The following is a 20,567-nucleotide window of genomic DNA, read 5'->3' on the forward strand; positions in this document are numbered from 1 at the left end:
GTCCCCCACCTCTGTACGCCACCCCTCTCTCTGAAGGTGTGCTTGGGGTATTTCTGGTTATTCACCAGCTTACGGTACGTGAGGTAGATTGCTTTTTGGTGAGGTGGTCCGTTGGGAGGCGATCTTATAGTGGCGATGACTCGGGGAGATTTCTTCCATAAGTCACCTACTCTGGAGATTCCTATAAGGTCTCCATTGAGCTAAACCTTTGCTATTGCGGAGCGTACCCAATTTTGGGGAGTCCCAGAGTGGCGTGTGTTGGGTGATTTTTCCCTCCCAGCTGAGCACCTGTTGTGCTCTGAACCACTTATGTATTGTGTGAGCTTTGGGGCCGATCAATGTGCGTAACTTGGACTTGTCAAAGAGTGGACTCATTAGTCTGTCCGTGCCTAAAGTGTGTCTGTCCATTCTTAGTGCTGGTTCCTCTTGTGGGGCATGGAGCCACTGGTTCACTATTGTAAGTTGGGAGGCCCGGTAGTACAACTGCACGTGAGGCAGAGCAATGTCTCCATCGTACAAGCCTCTGATTAGTTTTGTCATTGCTATGCGAGGGGGTTTCCCATCCCACAGGAGGAGGCCTCCATAGTTTTAAAATATGAGTCCGGGACTGGGGTTGGCGTGTTTTGGAGGATGTATAAGAACCTGGGGAGGGCCATCATTTTGAAGAGGGCCGCCCGGCCCAGCAGGGTCAGGGGAAGGGAATGCCAATGCTTCACATCGCTTTTAAGTCTCCTAAGAGGGTTTATGAGGTTGCACTCGTAGAATGGAGTGCGGTCCGGGGTGATATGAATGCCTAAATATTTAAACCTGTTCCTTCCAAGTTGTATTGTCACGCCTTTGGGCAATCGTGGGGTGGGGACCATGGAGAATGTACATGACCGATTTTGCCCAATTGATCATGTATCCAGAGAATCTGCCGTAGGATGTGCATTTGTCTAGGAGGCAATTAATAGAGTGGCTAGGGGAAGCCATATATAACAGAATGTCATCTGCGTAAAGGGAAACACGGTCCTCCCATCCCTCTGACATCGCAGTCTACGTATAACTGGTTCTCCCCTGATCCAGGCCTAGAGGTTTGAGCACAAGGGCAAACAGTAGTGGGGATAAAGGACAGCCCTGTCTAGTCCCACGCCCTAGTGGGAAGTCTTCGGACACCCATCCATTAACCACCACGTGTGCCAGCAGTTGGGTGTATAAGAGCCAGACCCAAGCCAAAAATGTGGGCCCAAAACCAAAGTTTTGAAGCACTGTGAACAGGAAGGGCCATTCCACCCAATCGAACGCCATGCTGGCGTCTAAAGATAGGATAACCGCCTCTTCCTGAATTGACATTCGGGCTAGCACTCCATGAAGTCGCCTCAGATTCATTGCTGTGTTGCGGCCAGGCATGAAGCCCGATTGGTCTGGATGGATAAGGGACGCTAGGTAGGGCTGGAGCCTAGTCGCTAGTGCCTTCGCTAGTATTTTGGCCTCTGCATTTAGGAGCGAAATTGGGCAGTAGGAGGTGCACTCGTCAGGGGGCTTGCCAGGTTTTCGGATCGCCACCAGGGTGGTCGACCTCTGGTTTCTCAGTAGCAGTCCCCTTTCTAGGCTTTCCATGTACATCTGTAGTTGGTGAGGCCCTAATATGGCCGCTTCTCTCTTATAAAGCTCCACGGGGATGTCGTTCCGACCTAGTGCTTTGCCCGGTTGGAGTCCCCTGATGGTAGCCATGATTTCATCAGCCATGAGGGGCGCCTCTAGCGTATGCATCTCGGGGGCTGTCAACTTTGGCAAACGTATGTCTTTAAGAAAGGCCAGGTTTTCCTGTACGGTGGCGTTCGTGGCTGGCGTATAAACTGTCGTATACTGATGTGCGAAGGCTGTGACTATACCCTGCGGGTCTGTGATTACCTCCCCAGAGAGTGAGTGCACCCGGGCCACCCAACGATTTGCACGCTCCTTTTTGTCGAGCCATGCAAGGAGCTTACCGGCCTTGTCCCCCACTTCATAGATTGTGTGTTGTGTTTGCTTTACTTTGGCCTTGGTTTCTTCCCAGGCATGGTCTTTGAAGGCCTGCTTGGCGAGGTCTAATTTGTGAGTCGAGTCCTCGGTTGGGTCTCTTGTGTGGTCTTCTGCTAGGCTAACTGCCCTCTCAAGCTCCTGCATCTGCAGGGCCTTGTCTCGTTTGTGTGAAGTGATCAGTGAAATGGCTTGTCCGCACAGGACCGTCTTGTATGCCTCCCAGAGAATGGAGGGGGAGGATACTGAGTGTATGTTATCTCGATAGTAGTGTTTCGTGGTCTTGTGTAGGGTTTTCCCTATGGTCGGGTCTCTCAAATATCCGGGATATATGGGGTATATGCGCCGTCGCCCAGTGCATTGTAGGGTGTATGTTGCTGAAATAGGGGAGTGGTCAGATGTCCCTCTAGGGAGGTGCTTGATTTCTAGAATATGTTCAAGGCTCGATGGAGACGCGAGGATGCAATCAATTCTGGACATACTGTTGTGGGCCCCTGAGTGATGTGTGTATTGATGCTCTGTGGGGTGGCCCGTGCGCCAAACATCCACCAGTCCTAGCGCTTCAGTGAAATCCCGCAGAGGTGCGGGGGAAGCCCCTTGGTTTTGTGGTGGGAGCCTATCCAAGGCAGTGTCAAGTACGGCGTTAAAATCGCCTCGCATAATCAGTTCTCCTAGGGGTAACGAGAGTAGGAACTCGCCCAGTGCCGGAAAAGTGAGATTGTGAAGCTCAGGGGGAGCATAGAAGGAGACCAGGTTGTAGGCCCGCCCCTTCCACTGACACAAAGCGCCGCGAAACGTCCTTGGTCGCCTGTCTTGGTGCTTTGGACCTCCAGTGGGCAACCCTTTCGGACAAGTATACCCACCCCTCTGGAGCCGGAGGTGAACTCAAAGTGAGCTTCCATCTTGAAGCCCCATCTGTCAAGCGCCTTGGTGGCAGTTCTCACCAGCTGAGTTTCTTGTAAGAGAATCACTGAGGGCGGGTGCCTCTTGAGGTTGTGTAGACCCCCTCTTTATTTTGCCACAGAGACCGTTCACATTCCAGGATTTCAGAGTAAGAGGGGGACAAAGCTTGTGTGTCCCCCCAGACTGGCTGTGCGGGGTCAGGAGTTATGCCCTTCGGGGCATCAGAGCGGTCATTAGGCATTGGAATAGTGAGTGGGGGTCATTGTTGGGGGGTACTTTTCGATTAAAAAAAAAATAATAAAATAACATGGTGGCTAACGGAGGTCTAATGATGGAAAGAAGCATAGGGGCAATTTTTAGCTTCATTAAGATCCTTGGGTCTAAACCGATAGAAACCATAAAAAAGTTATAATAAGCGCAAACAATGTCAGTGGCAACATATGGAGCCGCTGTGTGGGAAGTAGAGACCGTATCTAGAATCCAAACAATAGAGAACAAATTCTGGAAACGTTTGTTAGGCGTTCCCCAATCCTGCTCCTCCTACAACCGCCATACTAAATTGGATGTCCCTTTTATTTCGGACCAGATCAATGCTGCCCCCTCTGCCCCTCTTTTGTGGCACTCAGTATGGAGGAGCGCAACTCTGAAGTTAACACAGGAAATCATATTGGATTGTTTAAAACTTGAAGAGACATGTAGAATAAAATGGTTGCTATTTGTATAGAACAGTCTGTATACCATTGGCTTCCCCAAAAACAGAGATATTAGATGGCAAGCCAACTGTTCCAAACCAAGGGTGAGACAGTACCATTTAGACCCGAACATAAACTCACCTGGCCTTAACTATTTATCTTTTGTGACTGACGATCACCATAGATTTTTGCTAACGGGGTTTCAAATGAATTGCATACCCCTAATGCTTGGCTATCCTGCTAATACATACATTGTGAACGACCTAGCCCCCGTCCATGTGGTTCTTCATCTATTCAATGTGATCTTCGCTTGTTATTTTTCTGTAAATTTTATAGTGAGGAGAGGAAGAAATATGTTTGCCTAATCCTGCATACATATGGGGTGAGGCAATGTCAACCAGACCTTTAGCTTTTAGAGCAGCTGACTGATCCATTTACTTATTATTGTTTGGCTCTGTTTCTTCAAAGCCATAAAGAGACGCAAATGCTATCTGTAATTATCAAATTGAAACCCCTGCTACTTTTGCACTATGTTTTAACTGTTTTATAGCTCTTATTATACTTCCTTTTTTAGTATTGTCTTAAATGTATATTAGCATTTTATTCTATGTGTAATACTTTTGATGCCGTTTTTATCAACTGGCGAAATAAAGTGATTTTGTCTGACTGACTGATTGTGTGCCATTTGGCATGTATAGTTTTCCATAGATGATGAGTGGCGAACTATAGGTTTGTTTAGCCTTCTCCCCTTAATTTAATCATCTCCTTATTCCTTGGAAGGACATTACACCTGCTTTGTATGCTCAACTGGTACACGTCCACCAAATTTCTTTACTATTATATGCATGTCAGCTCCCTTTATGGCATTTATAATACTTGAATAGTCCCTAAGCTTTGCTCTTCATGCTATGTTTATAAATGCTACTCTTGCCCCATAATCGTAGGGATGTTGAAACTACGCAAAATCTGGTTCCCTTTCTACCCATTTTCTGTTCTGAAGGGGGCAGGCAAATATTTTGGTCTACTGTGAAAAACATCGTATTGCTCATCCTGGGCCTTGCCACCACGTTCTACCTCGTTGGTATTTTCCCCAACTCATTAAGCATTTGATAACGTTTTACCTCCTCAAAAAAAGTTACCTTGACTTTGATGAGTTTTCTTGCTACTATTACAAAACCTTCCTCCCTTCCTTGAGAAATTTGTTAACCGGCTTTATCGTCATCTCAATTTCTACTTCTTTCCAGCCTCATGAGGCTTACAATGATCCACACTGAAGTACTAAGACTGCTCCTTTCCAGGTAATGGACTGTGCTTCAAGGATCTCTGACAGTGTTGACCCTTACCTCCTACTTCTCCTTAAACTATTAGGTTTCTCTGACACTATCTACCACCTGACTCTGCTCAAGAGACTTCACTCTTAAATGACCACACCGATATTGTTCTGAAGTGGTTCATGTCCTACCTCTGTGGCAGAAAACATTTTTCTAAATACCCCCTACATGTTGCCTATGTCTTTTTACAATGCTCACATCTCCCTCTACACTGCTTATTTTTTTTTTGCAGAACTGTGAAGACTACTACACTGTGAAGAACACATCGCATACAACACTTCATCATACTTCATTGTACGGAAATGTCTCTTTTTGTATGGTCATTTCCAGGTTTTTGGACTAATGCTGCTGGTTTCGACTGAGTGCACTGAGGCCTGCTAACCAGACCTCAGTGTCTGTGCCCTTACCCTTAAACAGGTATTTCAAATTGGGTCATACCCAGTTGCTAAGCTAACATCTGTATGTCCATAGTAAATGGTACCCAGATCATGTAAGTTAGAGGGTCACCCCTGGTATTGCAGCACTGTTTGGCCACCCGGGGTGCGGCACGAGGAAAACAAGACATCCCCAACCTGCCATTTGCTGTCTGGATGAGCAGTTTAAACTGCTAGCCTGACTTTGCCTTTTAAATTATTGGCAAAGCCAGACTACCCCCTGTTACAGGCCTATCGAGTCCTAAGACAGGGTGCAACATATCTCATGGGCAGAAAATTTATTTTACATGTTCGGATTATGAAAACGAGAAATCTGTTGTTTTTACTGTAGAAAGGCTTGGTCGCCCAATTGCTGAGCGCAGTTACACGCTAACTCCTCAGTTGTGCTAACTATGAAATGATCCAACAAAAGTGGGTCATCAAACTGCACATTACATTAAGCTTGACTTGATTCTCTGGTCGAAAATAATGTAACAAGTTACAGTGTGGAACTTTAACGAAGTTGCAACTTTGTTGCTTTCAATCTCCTGTACCTCTAATAGTTGGACAAGGAACCTGAACCAGAGACTACCCTGCTGCACCATGTTCCTAGTGAAAAGAGGCTGCACAGACTTGGACTGCACTTGCTGCACCTGGTGGCTAACAAAGGAGAGGGACTGTGCCTACTGTCTCCTGCTCAAGGAGATGTCGTCTCCAGAACCCAGCCAAAGCAAAGAGACTTCAAAGGCCAGCCGACTGGTCTCCTGTTTACAGCACAAGGACACAGCAGATAAAGCCTGCTGAAGTTGGTAGCCCAAAGTCTGCCGTGCAGCACTAGGGACCACCACCTGATGCACAAGGTTTCACTTGATTTCGCTGAGCCTGGGAGTGTTGTTGGAGTGCAGCTGTGACCCGTCACAGGAGGAGTCATCGACACTGGATGGATTGGCCTGTTAATTCAATACTGTGCAACCAGTAGTGACTTGACTTCTACCAGCACCAAGAGGATGTGAAGGGACGTTAAACCTGTGACCAGGACCACCTCACCCCCTTTGTGGACCGAGGAAAAATCACTGCAGGACCCCCGTTGACTGAATTGCATCCACAGCTTCTTCAGCACCCTTCCTTCCTTGCATCAGGACCACTTCCATAAGAAAATCCCTTCTAAGGATAAAATGCCTTGAACTATCTGAAGACTGCGTCTTCTGTTAAGGTAACGTGCTGGTCCCTACTGGAGTTGGTAGCCCAAGTAACTCTAAACAACCATATTATAACATCACCAAACTTTTGCTCAGAAAGTTTCTATGCGTCAAATTTGTTGACTTTTTCCATGCTTGTTTGTCTGTCTAGTAAAATGCTTTTATTAGCTATACCTTGTAAATCCTTTATCTCCGTAACCCTCCGGTGGATCTTTTTCATGGTTGTGTCTAAAAATACAGTTTAGTTTTATAAATTGGCGTCAGATTTCTTTGGTGTCTTGTTGATTTTCTTCTGCATTTAAATGTTTTATGTTTGTTCCTTTGTGTAAGCCTTGCAGCTCAGATCCACATCTACTCAGGGTCGAGCTGAAGGTTTAACAAACGAAACCTAAGAAACCTGAAGGGGTCAGTGAGTGTATTACACAATGAGGTCGCACAACCCCACCATATAATACACCCCATTTATTCGCATTCAGTGTCAACAGCCAGTGACCTGCTTGAACTTCTATCTCGTGTCCATCTAATTCAGATTTGAGTGTCCGTCATTTACCTTAAATGTAATCCTGAGAAGAGTGATTATATCATCATCAGTGGTGGCACCGTTCAAATATAGGCTGAGGACTATCTTCATATGATCATAAGACTCATGCTTCACAAGAAGTCAGTCCTTCAGCTTTTACATTGTTCTTGATCTACAGATTGCATTTAAAGACAAAGTCAAAGACCGCAAGATTACAATTTCAACTTATGAGAAAGATCAAAGCTTTCCACATTCCAAACAAATGACTTTCTACTGTTAGGCCCTCCTTCTATCAAACATTGACAGGGTCAGTGCTCTACTAGCCGGGCCCTCATAATATAATCCATAATATCACTATAGAACGTTCTTCATTCAGCCAATTTACCTAATTGCCAACCAAAGGGATGTTGGAGCTTATCTTATATGCCTGTTCTGGCTCCCCCATGTCCCCTAAAACCTGCCCTTTATTTCTAAAGCTGTTTGAATTTCAGTCAGGATACCCTTGGTTGTTGGCGATAATGTTGGTTTCCGCCATCATTTGTTTCATTTTTGTGGCCTTTTGTTTAATTAGTTATCTCTGAAGTGACTTGGTTTGTTGCTTTTGCTTTCTTTATTTTCTTAACTGTATTATAGATTTGGTGGCTGTTTTCAATATTTATCTAATGTGCTAGCACTATTTAAACCTTTGTCAAACTCAATAATATGTGTTCACATGTAGTACACACATTTCTCAGTGGGAAACATTGCTGGTTGAGCCAGATATCAAAAGTGAGATAGGTTTTTTGACAAGAAATTCATGTACCCAATAATGTAGGCTTTATGAGAGCTCAGTCAAAGTTTACATCAAGACTGTGTTGCCCTCCCACATAGATTAGGAATTTTGTTTAATACATTCACAAAGGAGACACATTGAAATTCACTTTTCACAAGCTGTGAGACTGTTACCTCTCTCTATACCTCAGATGTATCCCAATTCTTCAGCTTTTCTTGAAAAAGCAGAAGATGGCTCATTAGGCCTTTCTCTTCCTAGGAATTACGATTCCATCCTTCCTTACCACTACATTACACCTATGTAGAAATTCCCCCATGCATGTGAAACCCCAGCGGTGGGATTCATACTCCTCTTGCTATGTAGTTTGCTCAATTGCCCCTATTTGGAACAAGCAGCACAATTTATGAATAGCCACCATGAAGTAAAATGACAATTGTAAATTATTATTGTACAGTTTGACTATTTAGTATTATTCCTTCCTTATCTATTTGGAAATCATGTATTTCAGGACTTCTCCAGTCCTACTTCTCCAGTCCTACTTACCTTTATACCAACGGAGACTCCCCAATCGCTTGACCAATTATTTTTGTGATAATTTTCCCCATTCCAATATGTCAGTGGCTGGATAGCACATACTTTAAAAAAAAAAAATTTCAAACATGTTTCATTGAAAAAGTAGACATAAGTTATAAAATAACAAGATGTTGATCAACATGTGAAAAATAGTCCGTCAGTGTCACAGTTTACATCCGTATTAACACTAAGAAGTAAGCAGAGAGCAGTGTAATTGGGATAAAGTTTCAATAAAACATTATGTGTAAGTAAAAGGGAGAAAGGAGAGAGCGAAAAGAATTGGGATATGTTAATGTAACGAATTGAAGCGGAAGTTCATAAAACTAAACATTGTGCACCCTAAAGATAAGCATTACAATTAGTGAAATAACAAATTTATAGGAAGAAACAACAAACGTTTCAAGAAGGTTTGGAAACCAGATCAACTGATTTACTATGATAACGTAAAATATCAAGAAACTGTGTTAAAGGTGACCATATACATACTCTACCATGGTTTATATGAACATGTATGTTGTTTTTTCTACTTGACGTTATCTATTAAAAAGCCACATCTATTAAGGTGTCTAATAAACGAGGTGGATGCACGAGATGAGACCAAACTGGGGAAAGACTTCCCAAAAATATATTATGTACAGTATGTGGAATGTTAACTTTAAAAAATCGTATTGAGTTTATCCCAAACTTGCAACAAAAAAGCCTGAATATGAGGACAAAGGAGTAGCATATGCAACAAATCACGATGTGGTGCATTGCAAATCCAGCAAAGTCTTGTGTAGTGACTCTCTCATTTTATATAATGATGTAGGAGTCATAGATAATCAGTTGTTTATAACGTTCTTTGGGTAATGCTCTGGAAGCTGTATGTAATTTGGACCAGATCTTATCCTAACATTGAGTAGAGCACTCCACTTACAAGTCATTCTCCCATTGCAATACTATCTTAGATTTGGGTCCAATTATGGAGAAATAAAAAGGAATTTTTAAATAAAAGCGGGATTATAATTACGTGTTAGCAAAGTAAGTAAAATATGTTTGCACATAATGATATATTATCATCATGCAATAGTGACATCGATTCTTGAACGTGCTAAGTTAATTGTGTGTATTCTGAGAAGAAAGAGAGTCTGGGCTGAAGGAAACTGAAGAGGAGTATCATTAAGAATTATCTGGTTAGTTAGGTTCATACCTTTTATCATTCCAAGTTTTCCTGGAGAAGGTTCTGTTATTTATTTTAAGATGTTTACTATGCCAAGGGGAGTAATTTATAAAATGAGTGTAATAAATGGTCATTGGAAAAAGCAGGGTTTCAGGAGTTCATACAAATATGCAATAGAGAGGTGAGAAAGAAAATGCGTCTTGGATGACAAAGATAAACATTCATCAAAGAGACGGGGCATATAAACGAAGATTCAATGAAAACCATAAAGGTTTAGGCAACTCACTATTGTTTTGGCTCAAACGGGAGGATTGTTATAGACAAAAAGCTTAATAAAATTTAGAAAAATTTGGAATGTTCACCCCACCATGATGCATGGCAAATTTCAACCGTGAGAGGGACATGGAAGCATATTTATTATTCCATAAAAAACGTGAAATAACCAAATTAATTTTTGCGGCGAAGTGCAACTGAATAGAAACAGATCATCATGGAGATAACATTTTTCACCCGAGGGGAGAGCATCCTCATGTTAATAGAACTTAATCTCCCTCACCAGGATAAAAAAAAGAGAGGGTTCTAATTAGTGCAATAGTTTCCTAGTTTTTATAGTACCTCTTCAGAATTTCATCTAAGAATCTTTTTAATAAAATTGGTGATCCACAAACCCAAATATTTAATCTTGGTCTGATTCCACATAAATCCCAGATTTTTAAAATAATCTTTTATACAAAATGTATTAAGTGATAAAATGTCGGATTTATCTGGATTCAGTTCATAACCTGAAACGGCAGCACGTTGGTGGCAGGAACAGAATTAGATGGGTTAGAGAGATAAAGAAGAATATCATTAGCAAATATCGATAATTTCTAGTGGGAATCTTTATACGACAAAAAATAGCTCTAACTCTAGTATAAATAAAAGGGGTGATAGGGGACATCCTCGACACACTTGTCTATGAAAGGGAAAATAATCAAAGGTCATACAGTTGGCAAAAATAGCTGCTTTAGATTGGAATATAGTAAAGAAGTTAGGTTTAGAATTTTTGGACCAAAACTAGACCACATTAAAGATTCAAACGTAAACTGCCAACTAACCCTGTCCAAAGCTTTTTGTGCGTCTAAGGCAATGAGGAGTTGGCCTAACGGCTAGGGCGGTCGACCTCGAATCTGGGGAACTGGGTTCGAGTCTCGGCAATGACGCTGAACATCCTGTGATTCTGGCCAAATCACTTAATCTCCCCGTGCCTAACAAAAAAAAAAAGTGTCCTCACGTAATGTAACTTGTGCTATGTAAAGCGCTCTGATACCCGATTCGGGTCACGTTCGCGCTATAAAAAATTAAAAATTAAAAATTCATGAGAAAGTTTAGAGGCCCTGCTGAGCACATTAAAAAGACATCTAGTGTTATCTGAAGAAAAATAGCCTTTTATAAATCCAACTTGTTCTGGGCTAATTATATGGGGGAGTAAGGGATCCAATCGGAGTGCTAGAATTTTGGCAGAGATTTTATTATCGCCATTTGCTAGGGAAATGGGGCGGTAGTTTTTACATTGTTGTGAATCTCCTTTTCTTTGGAAATTAGACAAACGAGCTTCTTGAAAAGTTTCGGTAGCAGTATTAGAATGAGCAAAATAGTGATAGAGTTTAAGGAGCCATGAAAATAGAAGTGTTGAAAAAGGAGTGTAAAATTCAGATGTGAAACCATCTGGTCCTGGAGATTTATTGGGTTTTAATTTTTTGACAGCATCCATAAAGTCTTGAAGGGTAATGTCAGATTCAAGTGGGTAAAATCCACATCCTTAAAAGTAGGTTTAGGAATGGGGTTTAAGTAAATAGTAATATGTGAAGTGGAGGGGGTAGACTCTGGAGTATATAAAGATTTATAGAAGGTAAAACATTCTTTCAGGATATCTTTGTATTTGATTATTTGAGTTCTTAATGGAATCAATCTTTTTATGTTCTTGTTTGGCCTTTAAATAATAGGCTAAGAGTTTGCCTGTCTTATTCTGACCCCCATAAGAGCTAGCATTTTGCTTGAGACTTATTGAGGAAGCCTGTTCAGTAGATAATGTATTGAATCGAAATGTTGCTTTTATAAGCTCTTGAAGAGAGTCAGGAGATTTGGAATGGTAAAATGCTTGTTCTAGATTTTTGATTTCCTTCAGTAAGGATTTGGAAATGTCAGCTTTTTTCTTTCTGCAATGCACATAGTGAAGAATAAAACCTCTTGCAAAGGCTTTATGAGTCCTATTATATATGCAATGTAGTGTCTTGAGGGGTGTTAAATGTAAAGAACGTATTAATGACGTTTGTGCGTTGTGTTAAACGTGAGGTCTAAAAGTAGAGAGGTATTGAATTGTCCATATTTTTGTTGAGGACAAATTGGTAATAAATCACAATCCGTAATAGTGGAGTGTAATCAGGAATGAAAATAGAACCAATTTCTGTATGGATGGCATTTTGAGCTAGTGCTTTAGAGTTGAGGATATAATCAATTCCGGATGAGGGCCGTGCACTGGGCAGATGAAGATCTACTCTCTTGTAGTGGGGTTAGCGATTCTCCATGAGTCAATCAATGACTTTTGGTTACTGTTGAACAAAAGGATTTATGCATTTCAGAGGAAATAGATTTTATTTTAGGCAGTGTATCCAAAATTGAGCCAACAATCTGATTGATTAAAATCACCTTCCATAATAAAATATTCAAGATTTGTTTAGTGATAGACCAAAAGGAATTATTTATTGTCGGGGGACTATAACCACTGAGGATTAAGAGATTTTTGCTGATTAATAGGTCAGCTGTAACCCAACTAACCTCTGTGTCAGTGAATTGTGAAGAGTTCTAACATTCAATTTTTGGGGAATGAGAATTATAGTGCCATTTTTCTTCTGCACAGCAGTAGAGAAAAGTACATGACCTACCAATTTTTCTTTAGGTTTTTTGTTTCCATCTCTTAAACGTGTTTCTTGAAAAAGTGCCATGTCTGCGTGTAGGTTGGTTAAGTGTGGGAGAGCTCTTTATCTTTTGATTGGATTATTTCGACCCATAACATTCCAGGGTGTTACTCTGAATTATAACAAAAAGATAATTGTAGAATAAAACAGTGCTTACAATGATATGAACAATATATTGAAGATTGAAATGTAGAACTTGGAAGAAAAGAAAAATGAGACTTCTGTAAAATAAAAAGTGCAAAGAGGATGCGAAAAGACAGTACAGAGACTGGGAGAAGAGTTGAAAGGAGGAAAGGATAGATTCAACAGATAATACATAAGAAGAAGACCGTACAGGTCAAAGAACTGACTGTAAGCTACACCTAGGGAAAGGAAATCCATGAGAGCACAGGGTGCGGGGAGGAACACGAAAGACAAGACCAACATGGGGTGACTCCAGACAGTGAGAATATCAGAGGGATACGTCGTGGGGTGGAGAGATGCTGTAAAGAAACTACATTGTTAACCAGGTGAACTGAACATAGGAACAAGATGTAAGCAAATAGTATATAAAGTTAGAGAAGAGCAATCAATCGTTAGTTATTCCATTAAGTCTTCTTTACATTGAAGAAGAAAAGATCCTTAATTTGCAGGGTCTTCAAACCATTAAATTAGCAGATTATTTCTCCAGTTCCTTTTTTGCGATCTTCAGTGTGGCTCATTAAGTCGTTTATTTGAGATTGCATTTTATGAATAGTACATGTATAGTCTTGGATATCAAGGACTCTTTGGTCTAGTTCAGAGACACGTTTTTCCATAAATTCCCATTAATCTTCAAAATTATGAAGCATCTTCGCAGTGTCCTCCATGAAAAGCTTCAGTACTCGTTTTTCTTCTAGTATCAGTTCCAAAGAGATCAAGGAAGGTTTTACTGGAGATGGAGTATCTTTCTTTGGATGCTTCTTTGAAGAAGGCAAAAATGTGTCTGACATTTGAGATTTAGGAATTACCACAGGCGCGGGATCTACAAGAAGGACCTGTGATTTCGCCATGGATGCTGCAGATTTATTGCTTGAAGATGAGAAGTTGTGACATTGTGAGAAGTCAGGAAAAGAAATATGCGGCGGCTTCCAATGACAGTCTACCCATGAAATGAGTAACCAAGAGAACTTGAGTACCAATGTTCCACTGAATGTGGTATTATGTAGGGAGAAAGTGTAAAGGAGAGTTTATAATGAAAAACAGTAAACAATATCGCATCACCTGTAACAATGTTCTCTGCACTCAAGAGAAAGCTCGGGAAGTTCCAGAACATGTCCATCACCACAGCCTCCTTCCCTGAGGACTGGAAACACACTAAAGTGAGACCACTCCCGAAAAAACCATCCTCAGACCTACCCGAAATTACGAACTACTGACCCATCTCTCGGCTCCACTATCCAGAAAAGGTTCTTGAGAAAGAGATCAACCAACAACTCACCCTACACCTAGAAGACCACAACCTCCTTGATTCCTCCCAATCTGGATTTCGAGGTAACCACAGCACTAAGATCGCCCTGATCGCAGCTACTGACATCGGCGCACCCCTCGACAGTGGGGAAACAGCAGCCCATATCCTCCTGGACCTGTCCACCGTGTTTGACACCGTCTCCCCCCGCATCTTGATCAGCAGACTCCACCACATTGGGATTCAAGGAAACGCCCTTGAATGGGTCACATCATACCTCACCAGCAGAACCCAAAGGATCTGCCTCCCACCGTTGGCCTCCGAGCCCAAGAAGATCATCTTCGGAGTACACAAAGGATCATCCCTCAGCCCGTCCCCCCCCCCCCCCCCCCCCTTCAACACCTATATGAATCCCCTGTCTGCCACCGTCCGATCACACGGACTCAACATCATCTCCTACGCCAATGACACACAGCGCATCTTCTCACTGTCCGAAGATCCTTCCACCACTAAAGCTAACTTTCACAGATTCATGATGAACATCACGGACTGGATGAAGGACAACTGTCTCAAACTCTGTCTGAAACTCAACACTGAAAAAACGGAAGTCCTCATCTTTGCCAATAACACCTAGCCATGGACTGGCACGGGGTAGCCTGCGGAGCTCAGCACATCCCCCCCACCCCAACAGACCAAGCCCACAACCACAGCATCAGCCTGAATAGCAAGCTATCCATGGAGAAGCAAGTCAGCACAGTCTCATACACCTACTTCCTCACTCTTTGGGTGCTCTGCAAGATCTTCAGGTAGCTCCAGAAGGTCTGTCACGCAGGCCCTCATCACCAGCAGACTAGACTATGGAAATACGCTCTACAAAGGAATCGCAGACCACCTCCTGCACAGACACAAGACAATACAGAACTCAGTGGCAAGTCTCATACTCAACTTCCCCAGAAGGGCCCACATCTCAAGAAGCTACACTGGCTCCATTTCAGGAGAGATGTCAGTTCAAGATGCTCACCCTCTCCTACAAGGCCTTGCACAACGAAGGACCAGCATACATAAACAAATGCTTGACCCTCCTCCAACGACCTGACACCTTACATCAGTTTCCCTCTACCTTGCAGACACCCCACGGATCCATTGAGCCAACAGCGGAGGACTCTCCTTCTTGCACTTGGCAGCTTAGGCTTGGAACAACCTCCCCCTGCACCTCAGGACCGGACAGTCGCTCCAGCAATTCAGAAGAGAACTAAAGACCTAGATGTTTGAATGATCAAACCTCCACGCAGCAGCAAACTGCTCCAGCTCCTCAAGGGCCTCACGTGTGGTTTCCTTCCCTCTATAAAATGTTTGTTTGGTTGGTTGGTTGGTTGATTGATTGATTGAGAAACAATGAAATACTGGGGAAACCACATAACATCACTAAAATAATTTCATACAGCATATTCATATGAGTTGAGGAAAGAAGAATTATAGATGAAACGAGATGATCGAGCAAAGAACACTCTTAAAAGGAATTTTGAACATCCTGAAGGCAACAAAATGGTGGTTCAGGGTAGTTCTTGAGATAAAAGTCAAGTTTTCTGTGGTGTTCACGCAGCGCGTAAAGGAATGCACAAAATGGCAGCCATTAACAACCAAGGCAACACTTATTTCTTAGAGTGCCAATAAACCAACAAGGTATTTGGTATAGAGAGGAATTTACTTGCCTGCCGCACAAGTACAATATCGAGGAACTTCTTGAGGTCGAGAATTGAAGGTTACGAGGTGTTCCCAGCTCATCATAGAAATCTCAAAATGAAATGGAATTACTAGCGTACCTTCGGCGCGGAGCTCTGTAGCTACGCGGCCATTTTGCTTGGTGTCTCGTTAGCAAGTAATTTAAATAATGACATGCGAGTTCAAGAATAACACTGCTGGAGGTTTACAGCAGTGCAGCAGCTATTTATCACTAAAGATAATACTGTACGCTGTCAGGAAGCACAATCAAAAACACTTATAGAAATATGTTGTAACCTGTATTGTATTTAACTGGTTACTTTCGCCCTAGCTGTTCAGCCAGTGTGAATGTGAATCATGGAAAGTTGGTGTGAGAGTCTTGAATGGAATGTTTGGGTGCCTGGATGCTTGAGTGTGTCAGTTGGACTATGGGCTAAGCAGCAGGCAGACTGCTCCTGGTGGGGCTGTATCTCTACTACTTATCTACATTTAACTGGTCTCAATAAATCCACTTGAAACTACATCCTGGCTACGGACCTCGTTACTACAGAATGTTGGCGATGATTCTTGAAATGAAACTGTGTGTCTTAAAAAGATCTTACTGAAACAAGAAATCTTCAAAGAAAAGCTACAGAAACTAAGAAGAAACCTCCAGTCTGAAGTACATGGCGTGCCAGCCCCACCAGTTTCTCTTACATCAGACAGCCCCAGCCTACGTGTACTTCATTAGCTACAAGGATTGGGTATTCCTGCTGCTATGACAGCTTGTGTGATCCTGAGCACTTTCTTTGCTCACGCCTGAATTTCCACAAGCTGGCCAACACCAACACACTCTAGGAGTGCTCACGGACTTATTTCACTGAATACTGGACCATGATCAACAACTCAACATGAGATCAATGGCTCAACTGCTCAACATGGAATCATTTATGGAGTTTATGCCTGGAGTGTTCACCCCACTCTACAACCGTTGGTCTCTTCTAAATGGATTCGTTTATGTAGTTTTGCTACACATGATTTACTTTAGTGGATCGATGTCTATACTTTTATTTCGGGTGCTTTCTTCATTGACGTTATTTCACATTTGGGAAGCATGTTTACACACAAGGACACACATCTGACATGTAAGGTACTACAGCGTCGTTCATGTTTAATCAGTCTTCCTTGAACAGATGTGTGCGTTTACACCAAGCTGGTGTGCGCTTCAATATGTTTGTTTTTTAAGCCAGTCTCATCCTGGCTGTCAAGTTTCGCCGCTTAACCCCTACCAGAATACCACGGGGGTATGTCTGAGACAATCGACCAAACTCTTCACGGCACATGTCAACTTTTGTTTTTAAACAGTTTGGTGAGTTTATTAAACAGCGTGCTCAGTTAAACCGGTCACAGCGGTTTAAATGTAGGAGTGTGTGTCCATGAGTCTTGTGGAGGGGTTGTAGCACTCTCTATGACGTTTGTTCTTCTACGTTGTCTCAAGCTGCTCTGTAACGCTTTCCAGCTAGGATGTGACTTGAACCAACCCGGTGCAGCGTAGGTTGCATGCCGCCATCTTGTGGTTGGATTTAGCCGCAAGTACTGGAGAACATGTCCCACGATGTCCATTTTGATTCAGGACACTTTCTGCCAACCGCGACCTATGCAGTCAAACCCTGGTGCACTGTTGCTCCGCTATTCCTTTTGGAATCATGAACCTTTTGGTTGTATCTCGCTTTGCCCAACCTCCATCTCTTCAGGTCTCGACATCTGCATGTGTTCTTTCTTGGTTGCACAGGAATATGAAGACTGGGCAAGTTGTATGTTCCTCGTATCCGGCACCTCTGCTCAAGGAAGGAGCATTTTGGTAAAGCACCTGGATGCCACCCTTTTACTAAATGTTGACTTTGGATTGGTTTATATATTTTTACTACACATTTGTATGCTTCTCTGGAGATTGTGTCAATGCCCTACATGTGATTCTTGTGGGGTTCCCTGACAGTTAAAGTTTTATTCAGTTTGCAGCTAATGTTTTCTTTTAGGGGCAAAGGCATTGAAAATAAATCACTGTTCTTTGTTTAATCCTCATGGTTATTGGAATTGTTCTTATTCCAAATCTAGTGTGACCAACTTTACTTGCAATTTGTTGTTAATGTGTGACAGTTTGTGTTACATGCTTGTTGGTGTCAATAAGTATAAAGTGTGGACATAGTAGCATTACTCGGGTGAGGGGTCCCTCACCGGCGTTTGGTTTAGTTCTTTCATTGTGCAAGTTTTTCCTGCTTAGTGTCCATGCAATCTTGTATTCTGCATACTAGAGTTGTTGGCTACGAATCACCCTCAGCACAGTTGGATGGGTTTTAGTCCCTTTGAATGTATCTTCACAGTTCATGGTGTAGTCACCTGGTAATCAACGTACCTTCACAGTTCAGGGTGTAGTCACCTGGTGTTTCACATTTTGTTTTTGTAGTGGGGTTTAGTCCCATCTACGTCGTTTGTAGTGGGTCTTGTCCATCTACGTAGTTCTAATGGGTACAAGTCCCATGTTTTTGTAGTGGGTTTTAGTCCCAGTTGCGCAGTTATAATGGGTACAAGTCCCATGTTTATGTAGTGGGTTTTAGTCCCAACTACGCAGTCAGTAGTGGGTTTTAGTCCCATCTATGTGGTTCTAATGGGTACTAGTCCCATGTTGTCTATTGTTCCCTGCACATTTCTAACCTCCTCACAGGGGTTCTAATGGGTAAGAGTCCCATGTGTTCTGCTGTTTTGTGCATGTTTCTAACCTTCTCACAGGGGTAGGAGTCCCATGTGTTTTATTGTTATTTACACTTTCCTACCCTTCATTTAGAAGTTCTAATGGGTTTGAGTCCCATATGTATCATTGTATGTGCGTTCTTTCTGCACACTCTTTGGTTGTCTGCTCCTAGGCCTAATTAGCTGTATAGTTAGCAGTCAACATTTGTTTCCCCTTCACTTCTTGTTTGGTGTAGATGTTCCATGTTTCTGGTCCAGTTATTCACCTTAGGTTGGGGAAAGTCAGTTTGGGTGTCCTTCACCCATTTTCTAATATTTTCATTAAAAATTATTGGAGGATGATGGGTGGGTGATATTTATATATATATATATTGTGTATATTTATCTTTGCATCTCCTCTACATTGTTTATTTTATTGCATGGTCTCTTTGTACATCTCATTTATGTTTTCTCTGCATTCTTTCCTTTCTCTTGTACTACGGTCTTAGCTTGTTTTTTAATTTTCTCTTTCTATTGTACTCTTGTACACCTTCATTGTATTTTCTTCTTTGCTCACGCCTGATTTTCTTTGGTTTCTTTGCTATGATCCTTTATCCTTGGGTTCACTTTCTACTTGCTATTTCTCCACTTTTCCATTTTTCAATTTTTTGGGATTCCCCTTGTTTGAACCTTTTTCTTTGTGGTTCTTTGTAACCTGAATTGTATTTATCTGGTTACTTTCTCCCTAGCTGCTCAGTCAGTGTGAATGTGATGCATGGAGTCTTGAATGGAATGTTTGGGTACCTGGATGCTTGAGTGTGTCAGTTGGAGTATGTGTGGAGCAGCAGGCAGACTGCTCCTGGTGGGTCTGTATCTCTACTACTTATCTATATGTAATTGGTCTCAATAAAACCACTTGAAACTACATCATGGCTACGAACTTTGTTACTACAAAATGGTTTTATCCCAAGGATTAAGATGGATGCCTTGAGGATTCTAGGCTTAGCAACAGAGAGTCCAGTTCTCTCCTGTGGGCTTATACATATGAAAAGGAAATGTGCAGTACTTTTGCTGCCTTATATTTCCTGCATATCAACGCATAACCTCTGAATGTTGCTGTTTCCTTCATCCAAGTTGCTCAGGTAAATGTCAAGGAAAAGTTATCAACTTTTCGCCCGTTGTGAACGCTTCCAGCTAAAACCCCCATATGTTGACGCCTCCATATCTCTGCTGGTGTGGCAATCTGCAAAAAAAGTGTGAGGTGGTGCAGTCCATGGAACAAGGCTGGTTTACTGCTGATTAGCCCAAGAATTCCACTACCAGCTGTGGTCACCTTCCATACTCCATAATTGTAGGATTCCTAGGAAACAAACAAAAACAACAGGTCTTTAGTTGGGCACCACAGCCCTACTAGTCTTTACACGCTGATTTGTGGATTGCAGCTATACTAACCTAATTCTGTTTTTCATTAAACACTGGTTTCATGAGCAGGTCGGTGTGTTTGTTCCATCCCTGGAGCACTGTAGCTTCAACATTGCTTCTGATACTAAAAGATGTATCCTTCCGCTGCTATCTTATTTTATTTTTCATTCAGCATTCACTGGGAGGGCATGTCTACCTTATTATCTTCTTTATCTGCTTGTTCACCCTATCTTCCACTCCCCTCTCTTTAACCCCTCTGCTGAGAGCAGAACATGGGAATTAAAAGCATCCCTGGCACAAATGCTCAAGCCAGCCTAGCTTCCTTCAGCTCTCATGCAATCCTTCTCTGTCCATCCATGAATTCTCTCTCTTATGTCCTCTTTCTCTTATTATCTGATCACTTTCCCTCTACCTTCTCTCTTTTTCCCTCCCTTTCTTTCTGTCTTGGGGTCATCTCGTGCCTGCTGTAATTAACCTCGGGGAGTTGCAGATAGTGACAGATGGACCAAGATTCGCCATGGGCTTTTAACAGCGGCCTTCAGGGGCGCCAGTCCACCAGGATAATGCCTGGTGGAATAAAAGGCCTGTCCAGCCCTGCCACCACTTATCTGTTGCTTCTCTGTTACTCTTGCTGCGTTTTAGTTTTTTAAATTACTTTTGTCAAGTGTGCCACTACACTCGCATTTTCTCTGTTTGTTCACCCGTAACTCCTCCAATGCTCCCTAGTGCTCTGCCGCCAATCCCCAACCTGCTGGCTTTTTTTTCCAGGGT

General features: G+C 42.4%; 1 protein-coding gene across 3 annotated transcripts in view; it reads left to right on the top strand.

Moving 5' to 3' along the window:
* AKAP10 (A-kinase anchoring protein 10) overlaps positions 1-20,567 on the top strand; it is a 505,176-nt gene that overhangs the window by 158,213 nt on the left and 326,396 nt on the right. The gene's annotated exons all lie outside the window — the stretch shown is intronic.

The sequence above is a fragment of the Triturus cristatus genome, chromosome 3_2, assembly GCF_964204655.1.
Source record: "Triturus cristatus chromosome 3_2, aTriCri1.1, whole genome shotgun sequence".
NCBI classification, from domain to species: Eukaryota; Metazoa; Chordata; class Amphibia; order Caudata; family Salamandridae; genus Triturus; species Triturus cristatus.